Source organism: Heterodontus francisci, chromosome 19 (genome assembly GCF_036365525.1).
Source record: "Heterodontus francisci isolate sHetFra1 chromosome 19, sHetFra1.hap1, whole genome shotgun sequence".
In the NCBI taxonomy this organism is placed as follows: domain Eukaryota; kingdom Metazoa; phylum Chordata; class Chondrichthyes; order Heterodontiformes; family Heterodontidae; genus Heterodontus; species Heterodontus francisci.
The window spans coordinates 482,000-505,346 of record NC_090389.1 but is presented as its reverse complement, the minus strand read 5'-3'; positions in this window follow the sequence as shown (position 1 = coordinate 505,346).

The window sequence follows — 23,347 nt, the reverse complement described above, 5'->3', positions numbered from 1 at the left end:
CCCTCAAACTAAGTCAACACCTCAAACTAAAGCAACCTCTCAAACTAAGGCAACCTCTCAAACTAAGGCAACCCATCAAACGAAGTCAGCCGCTCAAACGAAGGCAACCCCTCAAACTAAGGCAACCTCTCAAACTAAGGCAACCCCTCAAACGAAGGCAGCCACTCAAACGAAGGCAACCCCTCAAACTAAGGCAACCTCTCAAACTAAGGCAACCCCTCAAACGAAGGCAGACGCTCAAACAAAGGCAACCCCTCAAACTAAGGCAACCCCTCAAACTAAGGCAGCCGCTCAAACTAAGGCAACACCTCAAACTAAGACAGCCGCTAAAACTAAGGCAACCACTCAAACTAAGGCAACCGCTCAAAATAAGGAAACCCCTCAAACTAAGGCAACCGCCCATACAAAGGCAACCCCTAAAACAAAGGCAACACCTCAAACTAAGGCAACCGCTCAAACGAAGGCAACCCCTTAAACTATGCAGCCCCTCAAAAAAAAGCAACCCCTCAAACTAAGGCAACCCATCAAACAAAGGCATCCGCGCAAACGAAGGCAACCGCTCAAACTAAGGCAATCCCTCAATCAAAGGCAACCGCTCAAACGAAGGCAGCCCCTCAAACTAAGGCAACCCCTCAAACTAAGGCAGACTCTCAAACTAAGGCAACCGCTCAAACTAAGGCAATCCCTGAATCAAAGGCAACCGCTCAAACTAAGGCCGCCCCTCAAACCAGGGCAAACCCTCAAACTAAGGCAGACCCTCAAACTAAGGCAAGAGCTCAAACTAAGGCTGACTCTCAAACTCAGGCAACCCCTCAAACTAAGGCAGCCCCTAAAACTAAGGCAGACTCTCAAACTAAGGCAACCGCTCAAACTAAGGCAGACTCTCAAACTAAGGCAACCGCTCAAACTAAGGCAGACTCTCAAACTAAGGCAACAGCTCAAACTAAGGCAGACTCTCAAACTAAGGCAACCGCTCAAACTAAGGCAGACTCTCATACTAAGGCAACCGCTCAAACTAAGGCAGCCCCTCAAAACAAGGCAACGGCTCAAACTAAGGCAGACTCTCAAACTAAGGCAACCGCTCAAACTAAGGCAGACTCTCAAAAAAAGGCAACCGCTCACACGAAGGCAACAGCTCAAATTAAGGCAACCCCTCAAACTAAGGCAACCCCTCAAACTAAGGCAACCCCTCAAACTAAGGCAGACTCTCAAACTAAGGGAACCGCTCAAACTAAGGTTGACTCTTAAACTAAGGCAGCCCCTCAAACTAAGGCAGCCGCTCAAACTAAGGCAACTCCTCGATCTAAGGCAACCGCTCAAACTAAGGCAACCGCTCAAACTAAGGCAACCCCTCAAACTAAGGCAACCGCTCAAACTAAGGCAGCCCCTCAAACGAAGGCAGCCGCTCAAACTCAGGCAGCCGCTCAAACTCAGGCAGCCCCTGGAACTAAGGCAGCCGCTCAAACTAAGGCAGCCCCTCAAACTAAGGCAGCCGCTCAAACTAAGGCAACCCCTCGATCTAAGGCAACCCCTCAAACTAAGGCAACCCCTCAAACTAAGGCAGCCGCTCAAACTAAGGCAGCCACTCAACTTAAGGCAGCCGCTCAAACTAAGGCAGTCTCTCAAACTAAGGCAACCGCTCAAACTAATGCTGACTCTCAAACTAAGGCAACCCCTCAAATAAAGGCAGCCCCGAAAACTAAGGCAGAGTCTCAAACTAAGGCAACCGCTCAAGCTAAGGCAGAGTCTCAAACTAAGGCAACCCCTCAAACTAAGGCAGACTCTCAAAATAAGGCAACCGCTCAAACTAAGTCAACCCCTCAAACTGAGGCAACCGCTCAAACTAAGGCAACCGCCCAAACTAAGGCAACCGCTCAAACAAAGGCAACGGCTCAAACTAAGGCAACCGCTCAAACTAAGGCAGACTCACAAACTAAGGCAACCCGTCAAACTGAGGCGGCCCCTCAAAATAAGGCAGCCGCACAAACTAAGGCAACCCCTCAAACTGTGGCAGCCCCTCATAATAAGGCAGCCGCTCAAACTGAGGCAACCCCTCAAACTGAGGCAGTCCCTCAAAATAAGGCAACCGCTCAAACTAAGGCAACCCCTCAAACTAAGGCAAACCCTCAAACTAAGGCAGCCCCTCAAACTGAGTCAACCGCTCAAACTAAGGCAACCCCTCAATCTAAGACAGACTCTCAAACTAAGGTAACCGCTCAAACTAAGGCAGACTCTCAAACTGAGGCAACCGCTCAAACTGAGGCAGACTCTAAACTAAGGCAACCGCTCAAACTGAGGCAGACTCTCAAACTCAGGCAACACCTCAAACTAAGGCAGACTCTCAAACTAAGGCAAGCGCTCAAACTAAGGCAACCCCTCAAACTAAGGCAGACTCTCAAACTAAGGCAACCGCTCAAACTAAGGCAGACTCTCAAACTAAGGCAACCGCTCAAACTAAGGCAACCCTTCAATCTAAGGCAACAGCTCAATCTGAGGCAGACTCTCAAACTAAGTCAACACCTCATACTAAAGCAACCCCTCAAACTAAGGCAGCCCCTCAAACTGAGGCAGCCGCTCAAACGAAGGCAACCTCTAAAACTAAGGCAACCCCTCAAACGAAGGCAGCCGCTCAAACGAAGGCAACCCCTCAAACTAAGGCAGCCGCTCAAACTAAGGCAACACCTCAAAGTAAGACAGCCGCTAAAACTAAGGCAACCCCTCAAACTAAGGCAACCGCTCAAAATAAGGCAACCCCTCAATCTGAGGCAACCGCCAAAACGAAGGCAACCCCTTAAACTAAGGCAGCCCCTCAAAAAAAAGCAACCCCTCAAACTAAAGCAACCCATCAAACAAAGGCATCTGCGCAAACGAAGGCAACCGCTCAAACTAAGGCAATCCCTCAATCAAAGGCAACCGCTCAAACTAAGGCAGCCCCTCAAACGAAGGCAACCCCTCAAACTAAGGCAGACTCTCAAACTAAGGCAACCGCTCAAACTAAGGCAATCCCTGAATGAAAGGCAACCGCTCAAACTAAGGCTGCCCCTCAAACTAAGGCAACCCCTCAAACTAAGGCAGACTCTCAAACTAAGGCAAGAGCTCAAACTAAGGCTGACTCTCAAACTCAGGCAACCCCTCAAACTAAGGCAGCCCCTAAAACTAAGGCAGACTCTCAAACTAAGGCAACCGCTCAAACTAAGGCAGACTCTCAAACTAAGGCAACCGCTCAAACTAAGGCAGACTCTCAAACTAAGGCAACAGCTCAAACTAAGGCAGACTCTCAAACTAAGGCAACCGCTCAAACTAAGGCAGACTCTCATACTAAGGCAACCGCTCAAACTAAGGCAGACTCTCAAACTAAGGCAACCGCTCAAACTAAGGCAGACTCTCAAACTAAGTCAACAGCTCAAACGAAGGCAGACTCTCAAACTAAGGCAACCGCTCAAACTAAGGCAGACTGTCAAACTAAGGCAGCCCCTCAAAATAAGGCAACCGCTCAAACTAAGGCAACCCCTCAAACTGAGGCAGTCCCTGAAAATAAGGCAACCGCTCAAACTAAGGCATACTCGCAAACTAAGGCAACCGCTCAAACTAAGGCAGACTCTCAAACTAAGGCAACAGCTCAAACGAAGGCAGACTCTCAAACTAAGGCAACCGCTCAATCTAAGGCAGACTGTCAAACTAAGGAAGCCCCTCAAAATAAGGCAACCGCTCAAACTAAGGCAACCCCTCAAACTGAGGCAGTCCCTGAAAATAAGGCAACCGCTCAAACTAAGGCAGACTCGCAAACTAAGGCAACCGCTCAAACTAAGGCAGACTCTCAAACTAAGGCAACAGCTCAAACGAAGGCAGACTCTCAAACTAAGGCAACCGCTCAAACTAAGGCAGACTCTCAAACTAAAGCAAACCGCTCAAACTAAGGCAGACTCTCAAAAAAAGGCAACCGCTCACACGACGACAACCGCTCAAATTAAGGCAACACCTCAAACTAAGGCAACCCCTCAAACTAAGGCAAACGCTCAAATTAAGGCAACACCTCAAACTAAGTCTTCCCCTCAAACTAAGTCTTCCCCTCAAACTAAGGCAACCGATCAAACTAAGGCAACCCTTCAATCTAAGGCAACCCTTCAATCTACGGCAAACCCTCAAACTAAGGCAAACGCTCAAACTAAGGCAACCCCTCAATCGAAGGCAACCCCTCAATCTAAGGCAGCCGCTCAATCTAAGGCAACCCCTCAATCTAAGGCAACCCCTAACAATAAGGCAGACTCTCAAACTGAGGCAACCGCTCAAACTAAGGCAGAGTCTCAAACTAAGGCAACCGCTCAAACTAAGGCAACCCCTCAATCTAAGGCAACCCCTCAATCTGAGGCAGACTCTCAAACTAAGGCAGCTGCTCAAATTATGGCAACCGTCCAAACTAAGGCAACCCCTCAAACTAAGGCAACCGCTCAAACTAAGGCAACCCCTCAATCTAAGTCAACCCCTCAAACTAAAGCAACCCCTCAAACTAAGGCAACCGCTCAAACTAAGGCAGCCGCACAAACTAAGGCAACCGCTCAAACTAAGGCAACCCCTCAAACTAAGTCTACCTCTCAAACTAAGGCAATCTCTCAAACTAAGGCAACCCCTCAAACGAAGGCAGCTGCTCAAACTAAGGCAACCCCTCAAACTAAGGCAACCTCTCAAACTAAGGCAACTCCTCAAACAAAGTCAGCCGCTCAAACTAAGGCAACCCCTCAAAAAAAGGCCACACCTCAAACTAAGGCAACACCTCAAACAAAGGCATCCGCTCAAACAAAGGCAACAGCTCAAACTAAGGCAACCCCTCAATCTAAGTCAACCGCTCAAACTAAGGCAATCCCTCAATCAAAGGCAACCCCTTAAACTAAGGCAGCCCCTCAAACTAAGGCAACCCCTCAAACTGAGGCAGACTCTCAAAATAAGGCAACCGCTAAAACTAAGGCTGACTCTCAAACTAAGGCAACCCCTCAACTAAGGCAGCCCCAAAAACTAAGGCAGACGCTCAAACTGAGGCAACCCCTGAAACTGAGGCAGTCCCTGAAAATAAGGCAACTGCTCAAACTAAGGCAGACTCGCAAACTGAGGCAACCGCTCAAACTAAGGCAGACTCTCAAACTAAGGCAACAGCTCAAACGAAGGCAGACTCTCAAACTAAGGCAACCGCTCAAACTAAGGCAGACTGTCAAACTAAGGCAACCCCTCAAAATAAGGCAACCGCTCAAACTAAGGCAGACTCTCAAACTAAGGCAACCGCTCAAAGTAAGGCAGACTCTCAAAAAAAGGCAACCGCTCACACGAAGACAACCGCTCGAATTAAGGCAACCCCTCAAACTAAGGCAACCCCTCAAACTAAGGCAAACGCTCAAATTAAGGCAACACCTCAAACTAAGTCTTCCCCTCAAACTAAGGCAGCCCCTCAAACTAAGGCAACCGATCAAACTAAGGCAACCCCTCAATCTAAGGCAACCCTTCAATCTAAGGCAACCCCTCAAACTAAGGCAAACGCTCAAACTAAGGCAACCCCTCAATCAAAGGCAACCCCTCAATCTAAGGCAGCCGCTCAATCTAAGGCAACCCCTCAATCTAAGGCAACCCCTAAAAATAAGGCAGACTCTCAAACTGAGGCAACCGCTCAAACTAAGGCAGAGTCTCAAACTAAGGCAACCGCTCAAACTAAGGCAACCCCTCAATCTAAGGCAACCCCTCAATCTGAGGCAGACTCTCAAACTAAGGCAGCTGCTCAAATTATGGCAACCGTTCAAACTAAGGCAACCCCTCAAACTAAGGCAACCGCTCAAACTAAGGCAACCCCTCAATCTAAGTCAACCCCTCAAACTAAAGCAACCCCTCAAACTAAGGCAACCGCTCAAACTAAGGCAGCCGCACAAACTAAGGCAACCGCTCAAACTAAGGCAACCCCTCAAACTAAGTCTACCTCTCAAACTAAGGCAACCTCTCAAACTAAGGCAACCCCTCAAACGAAGGCAGCCGCTCAAACTAAGGCAACCCCTCAAACTAAGGCAACCTCTCAAACTAAGGCAACCCCTCAAACGAAGTCAGCCGCTCAAACTAAGGCAACCCCTCAAAAAAAGGCCACACCTCAAACTTAGGTAACACCTCAAACAAAGGCATCCGCTCAAACAAAGGCAACAGCTCAAACTAAGGCAACCCCTCAATCCAAGTCAACCGCTCAAACTAAGGCAATCCCTCAATCAAAGGCAACCCCTTAAACTAAGGCAGCCCCTCAAACTAAGGCAACCCCTCAAACTGAGGCAGACTCTCAAAATAAGGCAACCGCTAAAACTAAGGCTGACTCTCAAACTAAGGCAACCCCTCAACTAAGGCAGCCCCAAAAACTAAGGCAGACTCTCAAACTAAGGCAACCGCTCAAACGAAGGCAGACTCTCAAACTAATGCAGACTCTCAAAATAAGGCAACCGCTCAAACTAAGGCAATCGCTCAAACTAAGGCAACCGCTCAAACTAAGGCAGACTCACAAACTAAGGCAACCCCTCAACTGAGGCAGCCCCTCAAAATAAGGCAACCGCTCAAACTAAGGCAACCCATCAAACTAAGGCAGACTCTCAAAATAAGGCAACCCCTCAAACTAAGGCAACCCCTCAAACTAAGGCAGACGCTCAAACTAAGGCAGACACTCAAATTAAGGCAGCCGCTCAAACTAAGGCAGCCGCTCAAACGAAGGCAACACCTCAAACTAAGACAGCCGCTAAAACTAAGGCAACCCCTCAAACTAAGGCAACCCCTCAAAAAAAGGCAACCACTCAAACTAAGGCAACACCTCAAACAAAGGCATCCGCTGAAACGAGGGCAATGTTTCAAACTAAGGCAACCCCTCAAACTAAGGCAACCCCTCAAACTAAGGCAGCCCCTCAAACTAAGGCAACCCCTCAAACTAAGGCAGACTCTCAAACTAAGGCAACCGCTCAAACTAAGGCTGACACTCAAACTAAGGCAACCCCTCAAACTAAGGCAGCCCCTAAAACTAATTACAGACTCTCAACCTAAGGCAACCGCTCAAGCTAAGGCAGACTCTCAAACAAAGGCAACCTCTCAAACTAAGGCAGACTCTCAAAATAAGGCAACCGCTCAAACTAAGGCAGACTCTCAAACTAAGGCAACAGCTCAAGCTAAGGCAGACTCTCAAACTAAGGCAACCCCTCAAACTAAGGCAGACTCTCAAAATAAGTCAACCGCTCTAACTAAGGCAATCCCTCAAACTAAGGCAACCGCTCAAACTAAGGCAACCGCCCAAACTAAGGCAACCGCTCAAACAAAGGCAACGGCTCAAACTAAGGCAACCGCTCAAACTAAGGCAGACTCACAAACTAAGGCAACCCGTCAAACTGAGGCGGCCCTTCAAAATAAGCAGCCGCACAAACTAAGAAAACCCCTCAAACTGAGGCAGCCCCTCAAAATAGGGCAGCCGCTCAAACTAAGGCAACCCCTCAAACTGAGGCAGTCCCTCAAAATAAGGCAACCGCTCAAACTAAGGCAACCCCTCAAACGAAGGCAAACCCTCAAACTAAGGCAGCCCCTCAAACTGAGTCAACCGCTCAAACGAAGGCAACAGCTCAAACTAAGGCATCCGCTCAAACGAAGGCAACAGCTCAAACTAAGGCAATCCCTCAATCAAAGGCAACCCCTCAAACTAAGTCAGCCCCTCAAACTAAGGCAACCCCTCAAACTAAGGCAGACTCTCAAAATAACGCAACCGCTAAAACTAAGGCTGACTCTCAAACTAAGGCAACCCCTCAAACTAAGGCAGCCCCAAAAAGTAAGGCAGACTCTCAAACTAAGGCAACCGCTCAAACTAAGGCAGACTCTCAAACTAAGGCAACCGCTCAAACTAAGGCAACCCCTCAAACAAAGGCAGACTCTCAAAATAAGGCAACCGCTCAAACTAAGGCAATCGCTCAAACTAAGGCAACCGCTCAAACTAAGGAAGACTCACAAACTAAGGCAACCCCTCAACTGAGGCAGCCCCTCAAAATAAGGCAGCAGCTCAAACTAAGGCAACCCCTCAAACTGACGCAGTCCCTCAAAATAAGGCAACCGCTCAAACTAAGGCAGACTCGCAAAATAAGGCAACCCCTCAAACTAAGGCAGACTCTCAAACTAAGGCAACAGCTCAAACTAAGGCAGACTCTCAAATTAAGGCAACCACTCAAACTAAGGCAGACTTTCAAACTAAGGCAGCCCCTCAAAATAAGGCAACCGCTCAAACTAAGGCAGACTCTCAAACTAAGGCAACCGCTCAAACTAAGGCAGACTCTCAAAAAAAGGCAACCGCTCAAACAAAGGCAACCGCTCAAAATAAGGCAACCCCTCAAACTAAGGCAACCTCTCAAACTAAGGCAACCCCTCAAACGAAGTCAGCCGCTCAAACTAAGGCAACCCCTCAAAAAAAGGCAACCCCCCAAACTAAGGCATCACCTCAAACAAAGGCATCCGCTCAAACGAAGGCACAGCTCACACTAAGGCAACCCCTCAATCTAAGTCAACCGCTCAAACTAAGACAATCCCTCAATCAAAGGCAACCGCTCAAACTAAGGCAGCCCCTCAAACTAAGGCAACCCCTCAAACTAAGGCAGACTCTCAAAATAAGGCAACCGCTAAAACTAAGGCTGACTCTCAAACTAAGGCAACCCCTCAAACTAAGGCAGCCCCAAAAACTAAGGCAGACTCTCAAACTAAGGCAACCACTCAAACTAAGGCAGACTCTCAAACTAAGGCAACCGCTCAAACTAAGGCAACCGCTCAAACTAAGGCAGACTCTCAAAATAAGGCAACCGCTCAAACTAAGGCAATCGCTCAAACGAAGGCAACCGCTCAAACTAAGGCAGACTCACAAACTAAGGCAACCCCTCAACTGAGGCTGCCCCTCAAAATAAGGCAGCCGCTCAAACTAAGGCAGACTCTCAAACTAAGGCAACAGCTCAAACTAAGGCAGACTCTCAAACTAAGGCAACAGCTCAAACTGAGGCAGACTCTCAAACTAAGGCAACCGCTCAAACTAAGGCAGACTGTCAAACTAAGGCAGCCCCTCAAACTAAGGCAACCCCTCAAACTAAGGCAACCGCTCAAATTAAGGCAACACATCAAACTAAGTCAACCCCTCAATCTAAGGCAGCCCCTCAAACTAAGGCAACCGATCAAACTAAGGCAACCCCTCAATCTAAGGCAACCCTTCAATCTAAGGCAACCACTCAAACTAAGTCAAACGCTCAAACTGAGGCAACCCCTCAATCTAAGGCAACGCCTCAATCTAAGGCAGCCGCTCAATCTAAGGCAACCGCTCAAATTAAGGCAACACCTCAAACTAAGTCAACCCCTCAAACTAAGGAAGCCCCTCAAACTAAGGCAACCGATCAAACTAAGGCAACCCCTCAATCTAAGGCAACCCCTCAATCTAAGGCAACCCCTCAAACTAAGGCAGACTCTCAAACTAAGGCAACCGCTCAAACTAAGGCAGACTCTCAAACTAAGGCAACAGCTCAAACTAAGGCAACCCCTCAATCTAAGGCAACCTCTCAATCTGAGGCAGACTCTCAAACTAAGGCAGCCCCTCACAATAAGGCAACCGCTCAAACTAAGGCAGACTCTCAAACTAAGGCAACCGCTCAAACTAAGGCAACCCCTCAATCTAAGGCAACCCCTCAATCTGAGGCAGACTCTCAAACGAAGGCAGCCGCTCAAATTATGGCAACCGTTCAAAGTAAGGCAACCCCTCAAACTAAGTCAACCGCTCAAACTAAGGCAACCCCTCAATCTAAGTCAACCCCTCAAACTAAAGCTACCCATCAAACTAAGGCAACCGCTCAAACTAAGGCAGCCGCTCAAACTAAGGCAACATCTCAAACTAACGCAACCCCTCAAACTAAGGCTACCTCTCAAACTAAGGCAACCTCTCAAACTAAGGCAACCCCTCAAACGAAGGCAGCCGCTCAAAATAAGGCAACCCCTCAAACTAAGGCAACCTCTCAAACTAAGGCAACCCCTCAAACGAAGTCAGCCGCTCAAACTAAGGCAACCCCTCAAAAAAAGGCAACCCCCCAAACTAAGGCATCACCTCAAACAAAGGCATCCGCTCAAACGAAGGCACAGCTCACACTAAGGCAACCCCTCAATCTAAGTCAACCGCTCAAACTAAGACAATCCCTCAATCAAAGGCAACCGCTCAAACTAAGGCAGCCCCTCAAACTAAGGCAACCCCTCAACCTAAGGCAGACTCTCAAAATAAGGCAACCGCTAAAACTAAGGCTGACTCTCAAACTAAGGCAACCCCTCAAACTAAGGCAGCCCCAAAAACTAAGGCAGACTCTCAAACTAAGGCAACCACTCAAACTAAGGCAGACTCTCAAACTAAGGCAACCGCTGAAACTAAGGCAACCCCTCAAACTAAGGCAGACTCTCAAAATAAGGCAACCGCTCAAACTAAGGCAATCGCTCAAACTAAGGCAACCGCTCAAACTAAGGCAGACTCACAAACTAAGGCAACCCCTCAACTGAGGCAGCCCCTCAAAATAAGGCAGCCGCTCAAACTAAGGCAGACTCTCAAACTAAGGCAACAGCTCAAACTAAGGCAGACTCTCAAACTAAGGCAACAGCTCAAACTGAGGCAGACTCTCAAACTAAGGCAACCGCTCAAACTAAGGCAGACTGTCAAACTAAGGCAGCCCCTCAATATAAGGCAACCGCTCAAACTAAGGCAGACTCTCAAACTAAGGCAACCGCTCAAACTAAGGCAGACTCTCAAAAAAAGGCAACCGCTCAAACTAAGGCAACCGCTCAAATTAAGGCAACCCCTCAAACTAAGGCAACCCCTCAAACTAAGGCAACCGCTCAAATTAAGGCAACACCTCAAACTAAGTCAACCCCTCAAACTAAGGCAGCCCCTCAAACTAAGGCAACCGATCAAACTAAGGGAACCCCTCAATCTAAGGCAACCCTTCAATCTAAGGCAACCCCTCAAACTAAGTCAAACGCTCAAACTAAGGCAACCCCTCAATCTAAGGCAACCCCTCAATCTAAGGCAGCCGCTCAATCAAAGGCAACCCCTCAATCTAAGGCAACCCCTCAAACTAAGGCAGACTCTCAAACTAAGGCAACCGCTCAAACTAAGGCAGAGTCTCAAACTAAGGCAACCCCTCAAACTAAGGCAGACTCTCAAAATAAGGCAACCGCTAAAACTAAGGCTGACTCTCAAACAAAGGCAACCCCTCAAACTAAGGCAGCCCCAAAAACTAAGGCAGACTCTTAAACGAAGGCAACCGCTCAAACTAAGGCAGACTCTCAAACTAAGGCCACCGCTCAAACTAAGGCAACCCCTCAAACTCAGGCAGACTCTCAAAATAAAGCAACCGCTCAAACTAAGGCAACCGCTCAAACTAAGGCAGACTCACAAACTAAGGCAACCCCTCAACTGAGGCAGCCCCTCAAAATAAGGCAGCCGCTCAAACTCAGGCAACCCCTCAAACTGAGGCAGTCCCTCAAAATAAGGCAACCGCTCAAACTAAGGCAGGCTCGCAAACTAAGGCAACCGCTCAAACTAAGGCAGACTCTCAAACTAAGGCAACAGCTCAAACTAAGGCAGACTCTCAAACTGAGGCAACCGCTCAAACTAAGACAGACTGTCAAACTAAGGCAGCCCCTCAAAATAAGGCAACCGCTCAAACTAAGGCAGACTCTCAAACTAAGGCAACCGCTCAAACTAAGGCAGACTCTCAAACTAAGGCAACCGCTCAAACTAAGGCAGACTCTCAAACAAAGGCAACCGCTCAAATTAAGGCAACACCTCAAACTAAGGCAACCCCTCAAACTCAGGCAACCGCTCAAATTAAGGCAACACCTCAAACTCAGTCAACCCCTCAAACTAAGGCAACCGCTCAAACTAAGGCAGACTCTCAAACAAAGGCAATCGCTCAAATTAAGGCAACCCCTCAAACTAAGGCAACCCCTCAAACTCAGGCAACCGCTCAAATTAAGGCAACTCCTCAATCTAAGTCAACCGCTCAAACTAAGGCAATCCCTCAATCAAAGGCAACCCCTCAAACTAAGGCAGCCCCTCAAACTAAGGCAACCTCTCAAACTAAGGCAGACTCTCAAAATAAGGCAACCGCGAAAACTAAGGCTGACTCTCAAACTAAGGCAACCCCTCAAACTAAGGCAACACCTCAAACAAAGGCATCCGCTCAAACGAAGGCAACAGCTCAAACTAAGGCAACCCCTCAATCTAAGGCAACCTCTCAAACTAAGGCAACCCCTCAAACGAAGTCAGCCGCTCAAACTAAGGCAACCCTTCAAAAAAAGGCAACCCCCCAAACTAAGGCATCACCTCAAACAAAGGCATCCGCTCAAACGAAGGCAACAGCTCACACTAAGGCAACCCCTCAATCTAAGTCAACCGCTCAAACTAAGACAATCCCTCAATCAAAGGCAACCGCTCAAACTAAGGCAGCCCCTCAAACTAAGGCAACCCCTCACCCTAAGGCAGACTCTCAAAATAAGGCAACCGCTAAAACTAAGGCTGACTCTCAAACTAAGGCAACCCCTCAAACTAAGGCAGCCCCAAAAACTAAGGCAGACTCTCAAACTAAGGCAACCACTCAAACTAAGGCAGACTCTCAAACTAAGGCAACCGCTGAAACTAAGGCAACCCCTCAAACTAAGGCAGACTCTCAAAATAAGGCAACCGCTCAAACTAAGGCAATCGCTCAAACAAAGGCAACCGCTCAAACTAAGGCAGACTCACAAACTAAGGCAACCCCTCAACTGAGGCAGCCCCTCAAAATAAGGCAGCCGCTCAAACTAAGGCAGACTCTCAAACTAAGGCAACAGCTCAAACTAAGGCAGACTCTCAAACTAAGGCAACAGCTCAAACTGAGGCAGACTCTCAAACTAAGGCAACCGCTCAAACTAAGGCAGACTGTCAAACTAAGGCAGCCCCTCAATATAAGGCAACCGCTCAAACTAAGGCAGACTCTCAAACTAAGGCAACCGCTCAAACTAAGGCAGACTCTCAAAAAAAGGCAACCGCCACAAACTAAGGCAACCGCTCAAATTAAGGCAACCCCTCAAACTAAGGCAACCCCTCAAACTAAGGCAACCGCTCAAATTAAGGCAACACCTCAAACTAAGTCAACCCCTCAAACTAAGGCAGCCCCTCAAACTAAGGCAACCGATCAAACTAAGGCAACCCCTCAATCTAAGGCAACCCTTCAATCTAAGGCAACCCCTCAAACTAAGTCAAACGCTCAAACTAAGGCAACCCCTCAATCTAAGGCAACCCCTCAATCGAAGGCAGCCGCTCAATCAAAGGCAACCCCTCAATCTAAGGCAACCCCTCAAACTAAGGCAGACTCTCAAACTAAGGCAACCGCTCAAACTAAGGCAGAGTCTCAAACTAAGGCAACCCCTCAAACTAAGGCAGACTCTCAAAATAAGGCAACCGCTAAAACTAAGGCTGACTCTCAAACAAAGGCAACCCCTCAAACTAAGGCAGCCCCAAAAACTAAGGCAGACTCTCAAACGAAGGCAACCGCTCAAACTAAGGCAGACTCTCAAACTAAGGCCACCGCTCAAACTAAGGCAACCCCTCAAACTCAGGCAGACTCTCAAAATAAAGCAACCGCTCAAACTAAGGCAACCGCTCAAAATAAGGCAGACTCACAAACTAAGGCAACCCCTCAACTGAGGCAGCCCCTCAAAATAAGGCAGCCGCTCAAACTCAGGCAACCCCTCAAACTGAGGCAGTCCCTCAAAATAAGGCAACCGCTCAAACTAAGGCAGACTCGCAAACTAAGGCAACCGCTCAAACTAAGGCAGACTCTCAAACTAAGGCAACAGCTCAAACTAAGGCGGACTCTCAAACTGAGGCAACCGCTCAAACTAAGACAGACTGTCAAACTAAGGCAGCCCCTCAAAATAAGGCAACCGCTCAAAGTAAGGCAGACTCTCAAACTAAGGCAACCGCTCAAACTAAGGCAGACTCTCAAACTAAGGCAACCGCTCAAACTAAGGCAGACTCTCAAACAAAGGCAACCGCTCAAATTAAAGCAACACCTCAAACTAAGGCAACCCCTCAAACTCAGGCAACCGCTCAAATTAAGGCAACACCTCAAACTAAGTCAACCCCTCAAACTAAGGCAACCGCTCAAACTAAGGCAGACTCTCAAACAAAGGCAATCGCTCAAATTAAGGCAACCCCTCAAACTAAGGCAACCCCTCAAACTCAGGCAACCGCTCAAATTAAGGCAACTCCTCAATCTAAGTCAACCGCTCAAACTAAGGCAATCCCTCAATCAAAGGCAACCCCTCAAACTAAGGCAGCCCCTCAAACTAAGGCAACCTCTCAAACTAAGGCAGACTCTCAAAATAAGGCAACCGCGAAAACTAAGGCTGACTCTCAAACTAAGGCAACCCCTCAAACTAAGGCAACACCTCAAACAAAGGCATCCGCTCAAACGAAGGCAACAGCTCAAACTAAGGCAACCCCTCAATCTAAGTCAACCGCTCAAACTAAGGCAATCCCTCAATCAAAGGCAACCCGTCAAACTAAGGCAGCCCCTCAAACTAAGGCAACCCCTCAAACTAAGGCAGACTCTCAAAATCAGGCAACCGCTAAAACTAAGGCTGACTCTCAAACTAAGGCAACCCCTCAAACTAAGGCAGTCCCAAAAACTAAGGCAGACTCTCAAACTAAGGCAACCCCTCAAACTAAGGCAGACTCTCAAAATAAGGCAACCGCTCAAACTGAGGCAATCGCTCAAACTAAGGCAACCGCTCAAACTAAGGCAGACTCACAAACTAAGGCAACCCGTCAAACTGAGGCAGCCCCTCAGAATAAGGCAGCCGCTCAAACTAAGGCAACCCCTCAAACTGAGGCAGTCCCTCAAAATAAGGCAACCGCTCAAACTAAGGCAACCCCTCAAACTAAGGCAACCCCTCAAACTACGGCAGCCCCTCAAACTGAGTCAACCGCTCAAACTAAGGCAACCCCTCAAACTAAGGCAGACTCTCAAACTAAGGTAACCGCTCAAACTAAGGCAGTCTCTCAAACTGAGGCAACCGCTCAAACTGAGGCAGACTCTCAAACTAAGGCAACCGCTCAAACTGAGGCAGACTCTCAAACTCAGGCAACACCTCAAACTAAGGCAGACTCTCAAACTAAGGCAAGCCCTCAAACTAAGGCAACCCTTCAAACTAAGGCAGACTCTCAAACTAAGGCAACCGCATAAAATAAGGCAGACTCTCAAACTAAGGCAACCGCTCAAACTAAGGCAACCCCTCAATCTAAGGCAACCCCTCAAACTAAGGCAACCGCTCAAACTAAGGCAACCCCTCAAACTAAGTCAACAACTCAAACTAAAGCAACCCCTCAAACTAAGGCAACCCCTCAAACTAAGGCAACCTCTCAAACTAATCAAACCTCTCAAACTAAGGCAACCCCTCAAACTAAGGCAAGCTCTCAAACTAAGGCAACCCTCAATCTAAGGCAACCCTTCAATCTAAGGCAACCCCTCAAACTAAGGCAAACGCTCAAACTAAGGCAACCCCTCAATCTAAGGCAACCCCTCAATCTAAGGCAGCCGCTCAATCTAAGGCAACCCCTCAATCTGAGGCAACCCCTCAAACTAAGGCAGCCGCTCAAATTATGGCAACCGTTCAAACTAAGGCAACCCCTCAAACTAAGGCAACCGCTCAAACTGAGACAACCCCTCAATCTCATTCAACCCCTCAAACTAAAGCAACCCCTCAAACTAAGGCAACCGCTCAAACTAAGGCAGCCGCTCAAACTAAGGCAACCTCTCAAACTAAGGCAACCCCTCAAACTAAGGCTACCTCTCAAACTAAGGCAACCTCTCAAACTAAGGCAACCCCTCAAACGAAGGCAGCCGCTCAAACAGAGGCAACCCCTTCAAAATAAGGCAACCACTCAAACTAAGGCAACCCCTCAAACGAAGTCAGCCGCTCAAACTAAGGCAACCCCTCAAAAAAAGGCAACACCTCAAACTAAGGCAACACCTCAAACAAAGGCATCCGCTCAAACGAAGGCAACAGCTCAAACTAAGGCAACTCCTCAATCTAAGTCAACCGCTCAAACTAAGGCAATCCCTCAATCAAAGACAACCCCTCAAACTAAGGCAGCCCCTCAAACTAAGGCAACCACTCAAACTAAGGCAGACTCTCAAAATAAGGCAACAGCTAAAACCAAGGCTGACTCTCAAACTAAGGCAACCCCTCAAACTAAGGCAGCCCCAAAAACTAAGGCAGACTCTCAAACGAAGGCAACCGCTCAAACTAAGGCAGACTCTCAAACTAAGGCAACCGCTCAAACTAAGGCAACCCCTCAAACTAAGGCAGACTCTAAAAATAAGGCATCCGCTCAAACTAAGGCAATCGCTCAAACTAAGGCAACCGCTCAATCTAAGGCAGACTCACAAACTAAGGCAACCCCTCAAACTGAGGCAGCCCCTCAAAATAAGGCAGCCGCTCAAACTAAGGCAGACTCTCAAACTAAGGCAACCGCTCAAACTAAGGCAGACTCTCAATCTAAGGCAACAGCTCAAACTAAGGCAGACTCTCAAACTAAGGCAACCACTCAAACTAAGGCAGACTGTCAAACTAAGGCAGCCCCTCAAAATAAGGCAACCGCTCAAACTAAGGCAGACTCTCAAACTAAGGCAACCGCTCAAACTAAGGCAGACTCTCAAAAAAAGGTAACCGCTCAAACTAAGGCAACCGCTCAAAGTAAGGCAACCCTCAAACTAAGGCAACCCCTCAAACTAAGGCAACCGCTCAAATTAAGGCAACACCTCAAACTAAGTCAACCCCTCAAACTAAGGCAACCCCTCAATCTAAGGCAAGCACTCAATCTCAGGCAGCCGCTCAATCTGAGGCAACCCCACAATCTAAGGCAACCCCTCAAACTAAGGCAGACTCTCAAACTAAGGCAACCGCTCAAACTGAGGCAATCGCTCAAACTAAGGCAACCGCTCATACTAAGGCAGACTCTCAAACAAAGGCAACCGCTCAAATTAAGGCAACCCCTCAAACTAAGGCAACCCCTCAAACTCAGGCAACCGTTCAAATTAAGGCAACTCCTCAATCTAAGTCAACCGCTCAAACTAAGGCAGCCCCTCAAACTCAGGCAACCGTTCAAATTAAGGCAACTCCTCAATCTAAGTCAACCGCTCAAACTAAGGCAATCCCTCAATCAAAGGCAACCCCTCAAACTAAGGCAGCCCCTCAAACTAAGGCAACCGTTCAAATTAAGGCAACTCCTCAATCTAAGTCAACCGCTCAAACTAAGGCAATCCCTCAATCAAAGGCAACCCCTCAAACTAAGGCAGCCCCTCAAACTAAGGCAACCTCTCAAACTAAGGCAGACTCTCAAAATAAGGCAACCGCGAAAACTAAGGCTGACTCTCAAACTAAGGCAACCCCTCAAACTAAGGCAACACCTCAAACAAAGGCATCCGCTCAAACGAAGGCAACAGCTCAAACTAAGGCAACCCCTCAATCTAAGTCAACCGCTCAAACTAAGGCAATCCCTCAATCAAAGGCAACCCGTCAAACTAAGGCAGCCCCTCAAACTAAGGCAACCCCTCAAACTAAGGCAGACTCTCAAAATCAGGCAACCGCTAAAACTAAGGCTGACTCTCAAACTAAGGCAACCCCTCAAACTAAGGCAGTCCCAAAAACTAAGGCAGACTCTCAAAATAAGGCAACCGCTCAAACTGAGGCAATCGCTTAAACTAAGGCAACCGCTCAAACTAAGGCAGACTCACAAACTAAGGCAACCCGTCAAACTGAGGCAGCCCCTCAGAATAAGGCAGCCGCTCAAACTAAGTCAACCCCTCAAACTGAGGCAGCCCCTCAAAATACGGCAAACGCTCAAACTAAGGCAACCCCTCAAACTGAGACAGTCCCTCAAAATAAGGCAACCGCTCAAACTAAGGCAACCCCTCAAACTAAGGCAACCCCTCAAACTAAGGCAGCACCTCGAACTGAGTCAACCGCTCAAACTAAGGCAACCCCTCAAACTAAGGCAGACTCTCAAACTAAGGTAACCGCTCAAACTAAGGCAGACTCTCAAACTGAGGCAACCGCTCAAACTGAGGCAGACTCTCAAACCAAGGCAACCGCTCAAACTGAGGAAGACTCTCAAACTCAGGCAACACCTCAAACTAAGGCAGACTCTCAAACTAAGGCAAGCCCTCAAACTAAGGCAACCCCTCAAACTAAGGCAGACTCTCAAACTAAGGCAACCGCTCAAAATAAGGCAGACTCTCAAACTAAGGCAACCGCTCAAACTAAGCCAACCCCTCAATCTAAGGCAACCCCTCAAACTAAGGCAACCGCTCAAACTAAGGCAACCCCTCAAACTAAGTCAACAACTCAAACTAAAGCAACCCCTCAAACTAAGGCAACCCCTCAATCTAAGGCAACCCTTCAATCTAAGGCAACCACTCAAACGAAGTCAAACGCTCAAACTAAGGCAACCCCTCAATCTAAGGCAACGCCTCAATCTAAGGCAGCCGCTCAATCTAAGGCAACCGCTCAAATTAAGGCAACACCTCAAACTAAGTCAACCCCTCAAACTAAGGAAGCCCCTCAAACTAAGGCAACCGATCAAACTAAGGCAACCCCTCAATCTAAGGCAACCCCTCAATCTAAGGCAACCCCTCAAACTAAGGCAGACTCTCAAACTAAGGCAACCGCTCAAACTAAGGCAGACTCTCAAACTAAGGCAGCCCCTCAAAATAAGGCAACCGCTCAAACTAAGGCAGACTCTCAAACTAAGGCAACCGCTCAAACTAAGGCAACCCCTCAATCTAAGGCAACCCCTCAATCTGAGGCAGACTCTCAAACGAAGGCAGCCGCTCAAATTATGGCAACCGTTCAAAGTAAGGCAACCCCTCAAACTTAGCCAACCGCTCAAACTAAGGCAACCCCTCAATCTAAGTCAACCCCTCAAACTAAAGCTACCCATCAAACTAAGGCAACCGCTCAAACTAAGGCAGCCGCTCAAACTAAGGCAACATCTCAAACTAACGCAACCCCTCAAACTAAGGCTGCCTCTCAAACTAAGGCAACCTCTCAAACTAAGGCAACCCCTCAAACGAAGGCAGCCGCTCAAACTAAGGCAACCCCTCAAACTAAGGCAACCTCTCAAACTAAGGCAACCCCTCAAACGAAGTCAGCCGCTCAAACTAAGGCAACCCCTCAAAAAAAGGCAACCCCCCAAACTAAGGCATCACCTCAAACAAAGGCATCCGCTCAAACGAAGGCAACAGCTCACACTAAGGCAACCCCTCAATCTAAGTCAACCGCTCAAACTAAGGCAATCCCTCAATCAAAGGCAACCGCTCAAACTAAGGCAGCCCCTCAAACTAAGGCAACCCCTCAAACTAAGGCAGACTCTCAAAATAAGGCAACCGCTAAAACTAAGGCAGACTCTCAAACTAAGGCAACCACTCAAACTAAGGCAGACTCTCAAACTAAGGCAACCGCTCAAACTAAGGCAACCCCTCAAACTAAGGCAGACTCTCAAACTAAGGCAACCCCTCAAACTAAGGCAGCCCCAAAAACTAAGGCAGACTCTCAAACGAAGGCAACCGCTCAAACTAAGGCAGACTCTCAAACTAAGGCAACCGCTCAAACTAAGGCAACCCCTCAAACTAAGGCAGACTCTAAAAATAAGGCAACCGCTCAAACTAAGGCAATCGCTCAAACTAAGGCAACCGCTCAATCTAAGGCAGACTCACAAACTAAGGCAACCCCTCAAACTAAGGCAGCCCCTCAAAATAAGGCAGCCGCTCAAAATAAGGCAGACTCTCAAACTAAGGCAACCGCTCAAACTAAGCCAACCCCTCAATCTAAGGCAACCCCTCAAACTAAGGCAACCGCTCAAACTAAGGCAACTCCTCAAACTAAGTCAACAACTCAAACTAAAGCAACCCCTCAAACTAAGGCAACCCCTCAATCTATGGCAACCCTTCAATCTAAGGCAACCACTCAAACGAAGTCAAACGCTCAAACTAAGGCAACCCCTCAATCTAAGGCAACGCCTCAATCTAAGGCAGCCGCTCAATCTAAGGCAACCGCTCAAATTAAGGCAACACCTCAAACTAAGTCAACCCCTCAAACTAAGGAAGCCCCTCAAACTAAGGCAACCGATCAAACTAAGGCAACCCCTCAATCTAAGGCAACCCCTCAATCTAAGGCAACCCCTCAAACTAAGGCAGACTCTCAAACTAAGGCAACCGCTCAAACTAAGGCAGACTCTCAAACTAAGGCAACAGCTCAAACTAAGGCAACCCCTCAATCTAAGGCAACCTCTCAATCTGAGGCAGACTCTCAAACTAAGGCAGCCCCTCAAAATAAGGCAACCGCTCAAACTAAGGCAGACTCTCAAACTAAGGCAACCGCTCAAACTAAGGCAACCCCTCAATCTAAGGCAACCCCTCAAACTGAGGCAGACTCTCAAACGAAGGCAGCCGCTCAAATTATGGCAACCGTTCAAAGTAAGGCAACCCCTCAAACTTAGTCAACCGCTCAAACTAAGGCAACCCCTCAATCTAAGTCAACCCCTCAAACTAAAGCTACCCATCAAACTAAGGCAACCGCTCAAACTAAGGCAGCCGCTCAAACTAAGGCAACATCTCAAACTTACGCAACCCCTCAAACTAAGGCTGCCTCTCAAACTAAGGCAACCTCTCAAACTAAGGCAACCCCTCAAACGAAGGCAGCCGCTCAAACTAAGGCAACCCCTCAAACTAAGGCAACCTCTCAAACTAAGGCAACCCCTCAAACGAAGTCAGCCGCTCAAACTAAGGCAACCCCTCAAAAAAAGGCAACCCCTCAAACTAAGGCATCACCTCAAACAAAGGCATCCGTTCAAACGAAGGCAACAGCTCACACTAAGGCAACCCCTCAATCTAAGTCAACCGCTCAAACTAAGGCAATCCCTCAATCAAAGGCAACCGCTCAAACTAAGGCAGCCCCTCAAACTAAGGCAACCCCTCAAACTAAGGCAGACTCTCAAAATAAGGCAACCGCTAAAACTAAGGCAGACTCTCAAACTAAGGCAACCACTCAAACTAAGGCAGACTCTCAAACTAAGGCAACCGCTCAAACTAAGGCAACCCCTCAAACTAAGGCAGACTCTCAAACTAAGGCAACCCCTCAAACTAAGGCAGCCCCAAAAACTAAGGCAGACTCTCAAACGAAGGCAACCGCTCAAACTAAGGCAGACTCTCAAACTAAGGCAACCGCTCAAACTAAGGCAACCCCTCAAACTAAGGCAGACTCTAAAAATAAGGCAACCGCTCAAACTAAGGCAATCGCTCAAACTAAGGCAACCGCTCAATCTAAGGCAGACTCACAAACTAAGGCAACCCCTCAAACTGAGGCAGCCCCTCAAAATAAGGCAGCCGCTCAAACTAGGGCAGACTCTCAAACTAAGGCAACCGCTCAAACTAAGGCAGACTCTCAATCTGAGGCAACAGCTCAAACTCAGGCAGACTCTCAAACTAAGGCAACCACTCAAACTAAGGCAGACTGTCAAACTAAGGCAGCCCCTCAAAATAAGGCAACCGCTCAAACTAAGGCAGACTCTCAAACTAAGGCAACCGCTCAAACTAAGGCAGACTCTCAAAAAAAGGCAACCGCTCAAACTAAGGCAACCGCTCAAAGTAAGGCAACCCTCAAACTAAGGCAACCCCTCAAACTAAGGCAACCGCTCAAATTAAGGCAACACCTCAAACTAAGTCAACCCCTCAAACTAAGGCAACCCCTCAATCTCAGGCAACCCCTCAATCTCAGGCAGCCGCTCAATCTGAGGCAACCCCACAATCTAAGGCAACCCCTCAAACTAAGGCAGACTCTCAAACTAAGGCAACCGCTCAAACTGAGGCAATCGCTCAAACTAAGGCAACCGCTCAAACTAAGGCAGACTCTCAAACAAAGGCAACCGCTCAAATTAAGGCAACCCCTCAAACTAAGGCAACCCCTCAAACTCAGGCAACCGCTCAAACTAAGGCAACCCCTCAATCTAAGTCAACCGCTCAAACTAAGGCAATCCCTCAATCAAAGGCAACCCGTCAAACTAAGGCAGCCCCTCAAACTAAGGCAACCCCTCAAACTAAGGCAGACTCTCAAAATCAGGCAACCGCTAAAACTAAGGCTGACTCTCAAACTAAGGCAACCCCTCAAACTAAGGCAGTCCCAAAAACTAAGGCAGACTCTCAAACTAAGGCAACCCCTCAAACTAAGGCAGACTCTCAAAATAAGGCAACCGCTCAAACTGAGGCAATCGCTTAAACTAAGGCAACCGCTCAAACTAAGGCAGACTCACAAACTAAGGCAACCCGTCAAACTGAGGCAGCCCCTCAGAATAAGGCAGCCGCTCAAACTAAGGCAACCCCTCAAACTGAGGCAGCGCCTCAAAATACGGCAAACGCTCAAACTAAGGCAACCCCTCAAACTGAGGCAGTCCCTCAAAATAAGGCAACCGCTCAAACTAAGGCAACCCCTCAAACTAAGGCAACCCCTCAAACTAAGGCAGCACCTCGAACTGAGTCAACCGCTCAAACTAAGGCAACCCCTCAAACTAAGGCAGACTCTCAAACTAAGGTAACCGCTCAAACTAAGGCAGACTCTCAAACTGAGGCAACCGCTCAAACTGAGGCAGACTCTCAAACTAAGGCAACCGCTCAAACTGAGGAAGACTCTCAAACTCAGGCAACACCTCAAACTAAGGCAGACTCTCAAACTAAGGCAAGCCCTCAAACTAAGGCAACCCCTCAAACTAAGGCAGACTCTCAAACTAAGGCAACCGCTCAAAATAAGGCAGACTCTCAAACTAAGGCAACCGCTCAAACTAAGCCAACCCCTCAATCTAAGGCAACCCCTCAAACTAAGGCAACCGCTCAAACTAAGGCAACCCCTCAAACTAAGTCAACAACTCAAACTAAAGCAACCCCTCAAACTAAGGCAACCCCTCAATCTAAGGCAACCCTTCAATCTAAGGCAACCCCTCAAACTAAGTCAAACGCTCAAACTAAGGCAACCCCTCAATCTAAGGCAACCCCTCAATCTAAGGCAGCCGCTCAATCAAAGGCAACCCCTCAATCTAAGGCAACCCCTCAAACTAAGGCAGACTCTCAAACTAAGGCAACCGCTCAAACTAAGGCAGAGTCTCAAACTCAGGCAACCCCTCAAACTAAGGCAGACTCTCAAAATAAAGCAACCGCTAAAACTAAGGCTGACTCTCAAACAAAGGCAACCCCTCAAACTAAGG